The 15,033-nt window shown below is 43.8% G+C and overlaps 1 protein-coding gene and 1 pseudogene across 8 annotated transcripts in view; both read left to right on the plus strand.

The window, feature by feature from the left end:
• LOC5576390 (sodium/calcium exchanger 1) overlaps positions 1–15,033 on the plus strand; it is a 641,354-nt gene that overhangs the window by 261,079 nt on the left and 365,242 nt on the right. The window lies entirely within an intron of this gene.
• On the plus strand, positions 712–1,207 carry LOC5578636 (annotated as a pseudogene).

Below are 15,033 nucleotides of genomic sequence, written 5' to 3' on the forward strand. Positions count from 1 at the left end.
GGCAATGTTGTTCATCGTAGAAATACCTATCGAGATCAGTGTTTAGAATTTTTATAGAGGTCAATGGGCGACCTCTAGTGATTTTTCTTTGCAAAAGTAAGTTTTCCCATAGTAAATCCCATACAAACTTTGAACGGCTGGCGCTAAAATATAGTTTCTCCGATCGAGCTGAAATTTTGCACAGTTGTTATGGGACCTAAATGCAATCCAAAAAGTGGACTGGAGCGAGAATCTAAATTTTTCATATAACCGTGTCCCAGGCTAATGTGTACCTGTCAAAAGATAAGCAATTAGGCGGAATAAAAAGGTACAATGCTCGAATCGGTTTTTTCGATTCTCTGAATTGAAATGTTTCACTCAAATCTCTTAATGATTTGACTCTGATGTGCACATAATATTGACTGAGTGTATGCTTTGAAGAGGATTTTGATTATTTTTATGGTTGTTGTTGGATGGTTTGGCGGAATTTTTTGGAGGAATTTATAAAATACAATAATTGAATTATTTCTCAAAAAAAAAGTGGATCCTCAAAATACTTTGGATGAGATTCATGAAAAAAGGGATCTTTGACTCATTCTCACCTGCCCCGACGGGATTTGTAGTATTAATTGGTCTTGTTCTGCTCTATTCAAAGTAAAATACTAGTGGAAAATTCCCGAGGCAGTGAATGCCCACCTATTAACTACCTCGAAACACAAAAACGATCATTCTTTTTACCTACTATGATTCAGCCGTTAACCCTCCTGTGGGTAAAATTTGAAGGTACATTTTTTTCGGATTGATCTTGTCTACCTTCGGCTGATATGAGAGTAGAGTGCACGCGATCCTCAACAGTCATTTCTCAATCTTCATTCCTCTCGCAAGAAGTCCCAGTTCAACGTTTTCGCACCATCAGTCATGTCCTCCGACAAGAAGGATCAACCCAAGGCAGCGGAGTCGGAGCACATCAACCTCAAAGTGCTCGGCCAGGACAATGCCGTGGTGCAGTTTAAAATTAAGAAGCATACTCCTCTAAAGAAGCTGATGAATGCCTATTGCGATCGATCGGGGTTGTCCATGCAGGTGGTCCGCTTCCGATTCGACGGACAACCCATCACCGAGAACGATAGTCCCACGACACTGGAAATGGAGGAAGGTGACACGATCGAGGTGTACCAGCAACAAACGGGGGGAAGGGATTGATTATAGTGTTCGTGGTGACTGAATTATACAGTGAAAAAATATATGTTTGTGTACAAATAATTGCTAGAATTGTGTTATGTCTGAATACATTGCAGATGCTTTCTCAGGATTCTGATGAAATCCCACCTCCCCTCCCTCCTTGTCACAGTATTCTGATCGAATCCTGTCTCAATATCGTGATGAAATCTGGTCTCAGTATTCTGATGGAATCCTGTCTCTGGATTCTGATGGAATCCTGGCTCAAGATTCTTATGTAATCCTACCTCTGGATTCTGATAGAATCCTGTTTCAGGAGTAGAAATATTATTATGTGAGCAGGTACACTAGGGTGGTTCAAAATTTAAAAATGTTTGAGAATTCAATCTCTTATATGTTTCTTACCATGCTTATCAGAAAAATAGTGTTCTGTGAAATTTTCAGCTTCCTAGGTGGTGACTTAAAAGTGGTCCAAAGACAATATAGGTTTATATGAAAATTACTATGGAGAAATATTGAGATATGTTCCAGACACGCTAGTACTGTAATGTAAGTACAAACTTATTATCCCAAAGTAAAGACTCATTCTTCAAATCATAATAAAGAAACTTTCAAAAGAGAGAAATTCAATCCGACTGGTAGTAGAAGAGATATTCATGAGTTTGTTTGCTATTAATTAGCTTAATATGGAATGTTAGCCCTGCAAACATGTACGAAAATCCCAAACAAAATCAGCTCAGAAGGGATTTGTTTCTTCAGCAACATCCTTCATTAAGGTTTGAAGAATGAGTTTTCATTATGGGATGATAAGTTACTACTTACATTACAGTACTAGCGTGTTTTCACCACCTAGAAAACTGAAAATTTCACAGAACACTATTTTAATGGTAAGGATAGTAAGAAGCATATGAGAGGATGGATTTTCGAACTTTTTTAAAAATTTGAATAGCCCTAAGGTACATTGTACATGCACTGCGTTAGCGTGCTATATACCTAACGTAATGCATAAACCCTAGTTTAGGTCGAATCCTAAATCTTACCAGAGCCCAATCGTCAGGATTCTTCTTCTGTCTTAACGGCAACAAATCATAGGGCCTTCGAGATTTTATTTTCTTTCTATGCGCACTCTTTCCCAAATGTTCAACCTACACCCAGAAAGAAAGCATTGTTCTTCTTACCACTTCACATATTCCACCAATCGCTTCCAGAGTAGGAGGAAGCATAAATTTTCGCCACGGTCTGCCCCAACATCAATTCTCGAGAGACCTCTCGCTGTGAACAGGAGGCACTGCTACTTCCGCCACAACAGAGAAGCGAAGGCCCTGGTGTGGACCTTCAATCCCATTCTTCGATTCACAGTTTCCGCATTCCGGTCACTTTCACTCGGCAGTGTATGTATGTGTGGTATGTGTGTAACTCCCCTCCCTCCATCACTCACTCACTCGTCTCCCCTAAATGGATGGATGCTCCGAACGTCGTAAATAAAACTTCCCATTCCTTGGAGGTCGTAATTCCTCATTTTCATGTACTCCTCTGGAGTCGGAGCAGAACTAGAACAAGCGGCACATTCGAATGCTTCTGCCTTGGAACACCGAGTTCCGGATGGAGAATGGCCCCATCGTCATCAACGCTCGGCAAAACGAAACCAGAAAGAAAATCGAAATGGATGGGAAAAGTTTCGACCGAGGTCATCGCTGAGAGATAGCAATCTTTTTTACACGGTGCTCTCCAAAAATAACTAAGTCACCATATTTGAGTTCTACTGTTGACTATATGAATGATGAAAAGCAATACAGAACCGTTAATTGACGATCGAAAGTATTCTATTCTGAAAAGAGGAATCCTTTCTCAGGATTCTGCCAGGATTCTGAGGGAATCTAACTTCAGGATTCTGAGAGAATCCTGTCTCGGGATTCTGAGGGAATCCTGCCTCAGGATTCTGAGGGAATCCTGTCTCATGATTCTAAAATATTCCTGTCTCAGAATTCTAAAGCAATCACGTTTTAGGATTTTGAAGGAATTACTTTCACATGATTCTGCAGGATTTTGTTTCAATAATAACAGTCCGGAAAGCACCGTGCCCTAGTGCTGCGAGTGCGACAAGTGCAGGCCCAGAAGCTGATGGCATCCGGTACGAGTTTGTTCCTCTACTTGCGTTGAGTGTTTGGTGTGCGAGTGGTGGTTGGATTGCGGTTCAGAACTGCGGTGCGGCTTTGTGGATGCTGTGCGAGCGATTTGATAAGATATATTGAAGACATTCGAGTACGGTCCATTGAACTCACTTTGCCCTCGTAGACCTTGGGCGTGGAATGTATGGGGGGGCGAGGGGGTGGTACGAAAGCATTAGTTTGTGGTAGGAAAGAGCCTCGACGTTGGCATCGGTGTTGGAAAATCGATATTCAATCTAGGAGAAAGTGAGCAGCTATGATGGCTGAGCTGCGGAGAGTAAATTGAAGCGATCGAAAATTTTGCAGGGAAATGTAATCATTTTGTCAATCCAGAGCAAGTCTTGCAAATTTGCTGTTGACACAATTAAAAAAATACGTTCAAGGAGGCAATCCATTTTCCAAGGGTAAAACTCGAGACTTATTCTTAGGATTCGCTCGGAATCCTGAGAAGGACTCTCAAAATCCTGATAAGAATTCTCTGAGAATCCTGAGACAGGATTCTCTCAGAATCCTGAGACAGGATTCTCTCAGAATCCTGAGACAGGATTCTCTCAGAATCCTGAGACAGGATTCTCTCAGAATCCTGAGACAGGATTCTCTCAGAATCCTGAGACAGGATTCTCTCAGAATCCTGAGACAGGATTCTCTCAGAATCCTGAGACAGGATTCTCTCAGAATCCTGAACAGGATTCTCTCAGAATCCTGAGCAGGATTCTCTCAGAATCCTGAGCAGGATTCTCTCAGAATCCTGAGCAGGATTCTCTCAGAATCCTGAGCAGGATTCTCTCAGAATCCTGAGCAGGATTCTCTCAGAATCCTGAGCAGGATTCTCTCAGAATCCTGAGCAGGATTCTCTCAGAATCCTGAGCAGGATTCTCTCAGAATCCTGAGCAGGATTCTCTCAGAATCCTGAGCAGGATTCTCTCAGAATCCTGAGCAGGATTCTCTCAGAATCCTGAGCAGGATTCTCTCAGAATCCTGAGCAGGATTCTCTCAGAATCCTGAGCAGGATTCTCTCAGAATCCTGAGACAGGATTCTCTCAGAATCCTGAGACAGGATTCTCTCAGAATCCTGAGACAGGATTCTCTCAGAATCCTGAGACAGGATTCTCTCAGAATCCTGAGACAGGATTCTCTCAGAATCCTGAGACAGGATTCTCTCAGAATCCTGAGCAGGATTTTCTCAAAATCCTGAACAGGATTCTCACAGAATCCTGAGACAGGATTCTCTCAGAATCCTGAGACAGGATTCTCTCAGAATCCTGAGACAGGATTCTCTCAGAATCCTGAGACAGGATTCTCTCAGAATCCTGAGACAGGATTCTCTCAGAATCCTGAGACAGGATTCTCTCAGAATCCTGAGACAGGATTCTCTCAGAATCCTGAGACAGGATTCTCTCAGAATCCTGAGACAGGATTCTCTCAGAATCCTGAGACAGGATTCTCTCAGAATCCTGAGACAGGATTCTCTCAGAATCCTGAGACAGGATTCTCTCAGAATCCTGAGACAGGATTCTCTCAGAATCCTGAGACAGGATTCTCTCAGAATCCTGAACAGGATTCTCACAGAATCCTGAACAGGATTCTCACAGAATCCTGAGACAGGATTCTCACAGAATCCTGAGACAGGATTCTCTCAGAATCCTGAGACAGGATTCTCTCAGAATCCTGAGACAGGATTCTCTCAGAATCCTGAGACAGGATTCTCTCAGAATCCTGAGACAGGATTCTCTCAGAATCCTGAGACAGGATTCTCTCAGAATCCTGAGACAGGATTCTCTCAGAATCCTGAGACAGGATTCTCTCAGAATCCTGAGACAGGATTCTCTTAGAATCCTGAAAAGGTTTGTCTCAGAATCTTGAGAGGGATTTTCTCAAAAACCTGGGGAAGGGCTCTTAAAATTCTGAAGAGGATTCTCTCAGAATTGTCTCAGAATTTCTAGAACAATTATTTTTTAGTATTATCTCAGAATCCTGAAGAGAATTTACTAAGATTTTTGAGCATGATTGAGATTGAACCGTTTGAGATATTACTGAACCTTTTTTTAGCTTCATTATACGATTTCTTTACATCGTTATCTCTGTTTCTCCAACGATAATAAACGTTGTCTGGGATGCATGCCTATGAATAACGGCGAGTACGTGAACGCTAAGTAAGGGTAATACCGGAAGATGAAAGAACGACAGCGTGGAGAACTGCCCTCCAGGGACCAACATCCAATCCAGACTCCGGACAGGCCGGAAAAAGGCTAACGCGTTTTCGACATTCCATTTCGTGCAGACTCCGCATCTCGCATCTTCCTGGCGAATATCGATGACAGGGCGTCATTCATTTTTGCCGTTCCAGTCTCAGACGCAAACGTTGCCATCGTCACTCGCGAAAAAGTGATTGCCCCTAGATGACAACTGGGAAATGAGTTTCTTTCAGGGTGTCGTGCTGGGGAACAGTTCAGTACGGAATCGAATGCGTTAATGAAAGTTTTTAGGAGGAATCTGTCATGATACTAGCTCTAAGTGAAAAGAGTGCTCTTCTAGAATCGATCATCACACTAATGAGTTTCACTTAAATATCATCACGCCACCAAATGAAAACTCAAAGTGCAAATCGTAATCTCTCCTTTCCCTAAATGAAGTTGATAAAATTAGAAAACATCTTAAAAATATTTATATCTCACATTTCATCTGTTTCCCTTGGCCGCACCAAAAATGCTACAGCTCCCGTCGTGGGGATGGCCCACCTATTGGGGAATGGACAGCCAGCCGAGATTTACGACCACATAGGGTTACCATCTTTAACTTTTTTTTTGGTACATGCAATAATTTTTGCCTTCAACAATTATGATTTTTTTGCTGAATAGTATTTAGTGAAAATTTTCGAATGCGTAAGCTTTTCCAAGAAGCTCGAATGGCTTCTTCAACAAACAAGGGAAGGCTTCTACAGGAAGCTTGGAAGGCGTCTTCAGTAAACTCGGAAGGCTACTTCAAGAAACTTGAAGGGTTTCTTCATGAAGCTTGAAAGGTTTTTTGAAGAAGCTTGGGAGGCTTCTACAAGAAGCTTGGAAAAAAGTACTTTTTTCTGTAAGTACACTGTTGGTAACCCTATACCAACTGCTACCACGGCCACGTCCAATGAAAACGCAGCGACCACAATTGTTTAATGTTAAACACGTCAAATAAACATCCGCTCCTAATGAGGTGAATTGCTCGCAGCAGAACGGAAAACGAGCGTGTGATTTGCGATGCGATTGTGAAAGCACCAAGATAGATGTCGCGAAGAAAACACGCTTTCCCGAAAGAGAGGATAATGTGGAGTAGGACAGGGGGATGGTTTGCCTGCCAAAAGTCATAATAATAAAACCGAGTCTTTTATGACGGCTCTACATGATTGCTTCATATGCCATTCAGCGTGTCGTCGGTTCTAGGCGTATGAATTCCTCGAATAAGAAATGGTAACGAAACTGTTTGCCAGCTCACGCACCATCAATCATTTCCTGCCCATATAATAAGTCGACGGCATATTTGGCATTAACACAACCCCCCCCATCTTGCCATCATCATTCTTGTAAGATCCAATTGATGAGTAATCAAAGCGTCTTTCCGCGCTGCCAACTGCCACACGCAGAACCCAGTTGCGGAAAATTTCCCACGATCCCACCGAATCCGGTCAGGATTCCCTCCGGAATCCGGTCAGGATTCCCTCCGGAATCCGGTCAGGATTCCCTCCGGAATCCGGTCAGGATTCCCTCCGGAATCCGGTCAGGATTCCCTCCGGAATCCGGATCGGTCAGGATTCCCTCCGGAATCCGGTCAGGATTCCCTCCGGAATCCGGTCAGGATTCCCTCCGGAATCCGGACAGGATTCCCTCCGGAATCCGGACAGGATTCCCTCCGGAATCCGGACAGGATTCCCTCCGGAATCCGGACAGGATTCCCTCCGGAATCCGGACAGGATTCCCTCCGGAATCCGGACAGGATTCCCTCCGGAATCCGGACAGGATTCCCTCCGGAATCCGGACAGGATTCCCTCCGGAATCCGGACAGGATTCCCTCCGGAATCCGGACAGGATTCCCTCCGGAATCCGGACAGGATTCCCTCCGGAATCCGGACAGGATTCCCTCCGGAATCCGGACAGGATTCCCTCCGGAATCCGGACAGGATTCCCTCCGGAATCCGGACAGGATTCCCTCCGGAATCCGGACAGGATTCCCTCCGGAATCCGGACAGGATTCCCTCCGGAATCCGGACAGGATTCCCTCCGGAATCCGGACAGGATTCCCTCCGGAATCCGGACAGGATTCCCTCCGGAATCCGGACAGGATTCCCTCCGGAATCCGGACAGGATTCCCTCCGGAATCCGGACAGGATTCCCTCCGGAATCCGGACAGGATTCCCTCCGGAATCCGGACAGGATTCCCTCCGGAATCCGGTCAGGATTCCCTCCGGAATCCGGTCAGGATTCCCTCCGGAATCCGGTCAGGATTCCCTCCGGAATCCGGTCAGGATTCCCTCCGGAATCCGGTCAGGATTCCCTCCGGAATCCGGTCAGGATTCCCTCCGGAATCCGGTCAGGATTCCCTCCGGAATCCGGTCAAGATTCCCTCCGGAATCCGGTCAGGATTCCCTCCGGAATCCGGTCAGGATTCCCTCCGGAATCCGGTCAGGATTCCCTCCGGAATCCGGTCAGGATTCCCTCCGGAATCCGGTCAGGATTCCCTCCGGAATCCGGACAGGATTCCCTCCGGAATCCGGACAGGATTCCCTCCGGTCCGGAATCCGGACAGGATTCCCTCCGGAATCCGGTCAGGATTCCCTCCGGAATCCGGTCAGGATTCCCTCCGGAATCCGGTCAGGATTCCCTCCGGAATCCGGTCAGGATTCCCTCCGGAATCCGGACAGGATTCCCTCCGGAATCCGGACAGGATTCCCTCCGGAATCCGGACAGGATTCCCTCCGGAATCCGGACAGGATTCCCTCCGGAATCCGGACAGGATTCCCTCCGGAATCCGGACAGGATTCCCTCCGGAATCCGGACAGGATTCCCTCCGGAATCCGGACAGGATTCCCTCCGGAATCCGGACAGGATTCCCTCCGGAATCCGGACAGGATTCCCTCCGGAATCCGGACAGGATTCCCTCCGGAATCCGGACAGGATTCCCTCCGGAATCCGGACAGGATTCCCTCCGGAATCCGGACAGGATTCCCTCCGGAATCCGGACAGGATTCCATTCCCTCCGGAATCCGGACAGGATTCCCTCCGGAATCCGGACAGGATTCCCTCCGGAATCCGGACAGGATTCCCTCCGGAATCCGGACAGGATTCCCTCCGGAATCCGGACAGGATTCCCTCCGGAATCCGGACAGGATTCCCTCCGGAATCCGGACAGGATTCCCTCCGGAATCCGGACAGGATTCCCTCCGGAATCCGGACAGGATTCCCTCCGGAATCCGGACAGGATTCCCTCCGGAATCCGGACAGGATTCCCTCCGGAATCCGGACAGGATTCCCTCCGGAATCCGGACAGGATTCCCTCCGGAATCCGGACAGGATTCCCTCCGGAATCCGGACAGGATTCCCTCCGGAATCCGGACAGGATTCCCTCCGGAATCCGGACAGGATTCCCTCCGGAATCCGGACAGGATTCCCTCCGGAATCCGGACAGGATTCCCTCCGGAATCCGGACAGGATTCCCTCCGGATCCGGACAGGATTCCCCGGAATCCGGACAGGATTCCCTCCGGAATCCGGACAGGATTCCCTCCGGAATCCGGACAGGATTCCCTCCGGAATCCGGACAGGATTCCCTCCGGAATCCGGACAGGATTCCCTCCGGAATCCGGACAGGATTCCCTCCGGAATCCGGACAGGATTCCCTCCGGAATCCGGACAGGATTCCCTCCGGAATCCGGACAGGATTCCCTCCGGAATCCGGACAGGATTCCCTCCGGAATCCGGACAGGATTCCCTCCGGAATCCGGACAGGATTCCCTCCGGAATCCGGACAGGATTCCCTCCGGAATCCGGACAGGATTCCCTCCGGAATCCGGACAGGATTCCCTCCGGAATCCGGACAGGATTCCCTCCGGAATCCGGACAGGATTCCCTCCGGAATCCGGACAGGATTCCCTCCGGAATCCGGACAGGATTCCCTCCGGAATCCGGACAGGATTCCCTCCGGAATCCGGACAGGATTCCCTCCGGAATCCGGACAGGATTCCCTCCGGAATCCGGACAGGATTCCCTCCGGAATCCGGACAGGATTCCCTCCGGAATCCGGACAGGATTCCCTCCGGAATCCGGACAGGATTCCCTCCGGAATCCGGACAGGATTCCCTCCGGAATCCGGACAGGATTCCCTCCGGAATCCGGACAGGATTCCCTCCGGAATCCGGACAGGATTCCCTCCGGAATCCGGACAGGATTCCCTCCGGAATCCGGACAGGATTCCCTCCGGAATCCGGACAGGATTCCCTCCGGAATCCGGACAGGATTCCCTCCGGAATCCGGACAGGATTCCCTCCGGAATCCGGACAGGATTCCCTCCGGAATCCGGACAGGATTCCCTCCGGAATCCGGACAGGATTCCCTCCGGAATCCGGACAGGATTCCCTCCGGAATCCGGACAGGATTCCCTCCGAAATCCGGACAGGATTCCCTCCGGAATCCGGACAGGATTTCCTCCGGAATCCGGACAGGATTCCCTCCGGAATCCGGACAGGATTCCCTCCGGAATCCGGACAGGATTCCCTCCGGAATCCGGACAGGATTCCCTCCGGAATCCGGACAGGATTCCCTCCAGAATCCGGTCAAAGATTCCTTCCGGAGTCCGGTCAAGCATTCTCTCTGAAATCCGGTCAGGGATTTTCCACGGAATCCGGTCAGAGAATTCAAGGTCAAGGATTTGTTCCGGAATACGGTCAAGGATTCCCTCCTGAATCCAGTTTTTAGAATTTCCATTTCATCGTCAAGCACCATGTAGCGATGATTGTACCTCCTTTTTCGGCGCTGTTGAAAGCTACCAAGAGCAGCGGATATTGGCAATCAGAACCGTATCGAATTTTCCGATCGGTGCCGATGCCATTATGTAAAATTAATGAATTAACTTGTTCCAAGGTTGTTGTTTGGGGCGGCTTCATCCCGGCTGCTTGTCTTTCTGCCTACAAGCAAATTTTCCTAGATCGGCATGTGGGTGATGTTATTCGTAATGAAATTCGTTAGAGGAGAGCATTTGTTTCGTTGGTTTGGAGAGACTCTTTCTGTGAGGTTGAATTTAATAATATATTGGATTTGTTGAAATGGGTTTCGAAATTTTTACGAACAGATGTGACAATCGGACCGTTATATTTGTTCCATTTTGAAATATTATTTCACAAAAATTTGAACGAAAATTTTGTACATCATACTAATAATAATAATAAATCTTATGACTTTTATATTAATTATGATATTTTTGTCTCTTTTCAGGTATGTTACATTCCGATAGCTTCGACCAATTTAGCGATAAGTATTCTTCTACAAATTTTGTGGTGATGACATCATAATATTTTGTTTCCAAAAACTCACAAATGCCATTTGTTTCTCATCCATATATCGATTTTTGTTTACTCCTTTCGGACACCAAATCTATCCTTAACTTTTTTTTTTTTTGCTCCGTTAGTTCACCGCAATCTTTTTCGGGAATCCATTTTGCCATCGGTTCGCTGTGATTTCGATTTTCACGGGTCATTTCATTTGTCGTGATAAAGGAAAAATCATAAAATGTACTCATTCACTTCTGAGAACATTAGTTAACGTCGATTGCCTGGTTCAGTCTTGAGGGCGAGATCAATTTATCAGCATTTCTATTGAATAACGATACCTACTACCAGCTAGTTGAAGCCATTTGTAGCCTTGAATATTCTCCACACAGCCAATCATCGCCTAAGAAAATTTCCTGTTTCGCACCTTGATGTGAAACTTTTTCCGCTTCCCTTATGAAGTTAATTCCTGCCTCTCGACAACAACCCTCTCTAGCTGACGGAAAGCCCTTGAAAATTTCATCCTCGTCGGTGAAACAGAAACAGCTACACTTGACCTAACTGCCACTCAACGTTGCACAGTGGTCCAGGAATCAGTTTTACGCGGAAAGATGCATTTTGAGCTTTAGAATGAAACATTAGACAAAAACGGTCTTCTACAAAGTTGTTTGTATTAGTTAAGCCCTTTGTTTGGTTTTATTGAAAATTAGGGTGGACCACATTTTCATAGAAATTGTGTAACTAACTTTCTTATTTGTAGAAATTATATTATACATGCTTCAGCAAAGTTGTAGACCATTCAATTTCAAGCAACTTTGCCAAAAAAAGTTTTTTTGTATCTCTTAAATTGACCGATTTAGAGCTTTTTTCCTACGATGACATAGGGTGGTCCGAACAAAACTGGTTTTCTGGCTCTAGAATTTTCAATTCAAATTTCTCATCAAAGTAGTCTATGAAACACTTTTAGAGCTTTGAAAAATGCGTAATTTGGTGAGTGAAGAAACTCGCTATCTCCTTCCGTTTAGGAGTTATTGTTGTTTTTCTCTCAAAAACATGCCTACTTTGATTGTGAATATCTCTGATTGGGGCAAACATAAAAAATATCTTTTGACGGCATTCAAAAGACAAAATAAAATTGTATATTATATCAAAAAATTACAGATGTGTTATTTTTCTAACTCTAATAAAATGCCTTGAAAAACAAAGGATTTTAAGCAGGAAAACATTAGTAACTTTTGAACTAAAATAGATATCAACAATCTTTTTGCATGAAAATTTGCGTTTTGTTAAGTTCTTAAAGTCGTTCATAGACCGCTTTGACGAGAAATCTGAAATAAGAAAGATAGGGCTCTAAAACTATTTTGAAGATTTTCATAGTATGCATATTTTTATTATTTTGCATTTTGAGCATGAAAATTAAATTTTAGACAAAAATTATCTTCTACAAAATTGTTTCTAAAAATGTAAGCTTCCGTTCTGTGTCATTTAAAACCAGGGTGGTCCACAATATCACACATATCATATAATCAACTTTTTTATTTGCAAAAATACTGGTATATGCTCTTAGGCAAAGCGGTAGAATTTGAAATTTTGATCAACTTTGCCAAAAAAAGCTTTTCTGTAGCTCAAAATTTGACCAATGTAGAACATTTTTTCCTAATCATCGCGGGGTGGTCCAGCAAAAATAAGTTTTTCAACTCTAGTTTTTTTAATATTATTTTCTCGTCAAATTCGTCTATGAACGACTTTTAGAACTTAACAAAACGCAAATTTCCATGCAAAAAGATTGTTGATATCTATTTTAGTTCAAAAGTTATTAAAGTTTTTGTGATAAAAAATATTTGACTTTCAATGCGTTTTATTAGAGTTACAAAAATAACACATCTGTAATTTTTTGATATAATATACAATTTTATTTTGTCTTTTGAACACCGTCAAGAGATATGTTTTATGTTTGCCCCAATCAAAGATATTCATAATCAAAGTAGGCATGTTTTTGAGAGGAAAACAACAATAACTCCTAAACGGAAGGAGATAGCGAGTTTCTTCACTCACCAAATTACGCATTTTTCAAAGCTCTAAAAGTGTTTCATAGACTACTTTGATGAGAAATTTGAATTGAAAACTCTAGAGCCAGAAAACCAGTTTTGTTCGGACCACCCTATGTCATCGTAGGAAAAAAGCTCTAAATCGGTCAATTTAAGAGATACAAAAAAACTTTTTTTGGCAAAGTTGCTTGAAATTGAATGGTCTACAACTTTGCTGAAGCATGTATAATATAATTTCTACAAATAAGAAAGTTAGTTACACAATTTCTATGAAAATGTGGTCCACCCTAATTTTCAATAAAACCAAACAAAGGGCTTAACTAATACAAACAATTTTGTAGAAGACCGTTTTTGTCTAATGTTTCATTCTAAAGCTCAAAATGCATCTTTCCGCGTAAAACTGATTCCTGGACCATAGTGCGTTGTGGAGGCCTGCGTTAGGCGAAGATAACTTTGCAGGAAAATTGGCAACACGCACGTAGTATCAATACCTAATCATTATGTTAATTGTTTTGAATTTCATTTCTGAATTGCATAAAGAAAGTCTCTTGTATGCCATTTAACAAAAAATAATTAAAATTTCAATAATTTTTATATCTAATATCTTTGCATTTCTCTCCCTTTTTTCTGATTTTACCCAAAAACATAAACGAACGCTTAAATATTGTAGAAAATTGAAGAAAATTGAAGCAATCTGTTTCTGAATTTTGCATGTTTAAATTTAATTCAAATTTGCTGAATTTTCCTTACTCTCCTTGTTTTTTAAATCTATATATTTATAAATTATTATATTATCTAGAATTTTTCTGCATAGTATCAAAACATTTCCCTATTCACATTTTTGTTATTGCTTGATTCTTCAACTCGTCTTTGAAAATCTTCTCAATGCGTAGTCTTTGCCGTTCCCATGCGTTAACCGCGCCAAGTATAAACTTGCTGAGCTGAACGATGTCGAAAAGCCTTTTTTCTCACACGATTTGGACGCGTTTCCGTGTCCTCAACAAAAAAAAGTTGCTCCGGCAACGACGTGACTGCGAAAACCGGGATGCGTGGAATCGTCGTGAGATGGCGCTTTTTTCCCACCCAGGCACGGAAGCTGCCTGCTGTAGGCAAGATCCCGGGTAAACATCCCATTTGATTTTCATGAGCTGAAGGGATTAATGGGTCGTTTTATTGCCCTGGCCTCTCGCGCCGACGCGACGCTTTGATGAAGTGGGGGCGTAGATCAGCATCAATGGGGGAAAAACTTCCGCCTGGGTGTACGCATTTATCTTGGGCACATACGCACATACACACACTCATACATGTTGGGGCAATTAAAGTTTTCCACCGACGATGGCAGGGAATGTTATCTTGCAGATGGAAATTGTTCTCTTTTGAGCGTTTCCAGCTCGAAACCCAAATCGCGTAGACGCAACTTCAGGTTAATTATCATAACTCCAAGTCTGAAAGTCTTCCTGTAAGAGCTGGTGTTCTTCAAGGTAGCATTCTTAGATCAATATTGTACAATATTTTCGCATCGGGCTTACCTGAGCTACCTCAGGGATGTCAAAAATCATTATTTGCGGATGACACAGACCTCTCTGCCAATGAATGCAGCTTGAGTGTCATCTGTAGAATTTTGCAAAAAAAAAAGAAAAGGAATATTATTTAAGTATTTTATTGAAAAAATGGAAGATATCACCTAATGCTTCCAAAACACCACTTATAATATTCTTCCATGAACCAATAGTTCTTCCTTTGAAACCTTCAAATGTACATGTTGACAAGATACACTGAGATCATCTGAATGCATTCGGTGCCTTTGAAGAAACGGTTGCAATAATGTTTATAAAAGGTACGATAGGGTAGGATAGAATATCAGTTTTTTCTACAAAATTAGCCTTCTAAACGCTAAACGCGACCCTGATGTAGATACTTAAGTAGGCTTAAATACCTATTTTGAAAATATTTAGCCTAATTACGGCTTTGAGTTCAGAAATACTTAAATTTATATGATACTTCATGAATTATGATTTCCAATAAAATCTACCCAATCTTGTAGGCCTCCAAAAATCTGAAGCATCGGTAAGCTTTTAACTTGTACACCTTTTTTGTACTGTCTGAACCATTCTCATTGTCATAATAAATGATATAGAGAAGGG

Source organism: Aedes aegypti, chromosome 1 (genome assembly GCF_002204515.2).
Source record: "Aedes aegypti strain LVP_AGWG chromosome 1, AaegL5.0 Primary Assembly, whole genome shotgun sequence".
NCBI classification, from domain to species: Eukaryota; Metazoa; Arthropoda; class Insecta; order Diptera; family Culicidae; genus Aedes; species Aedes aegypti.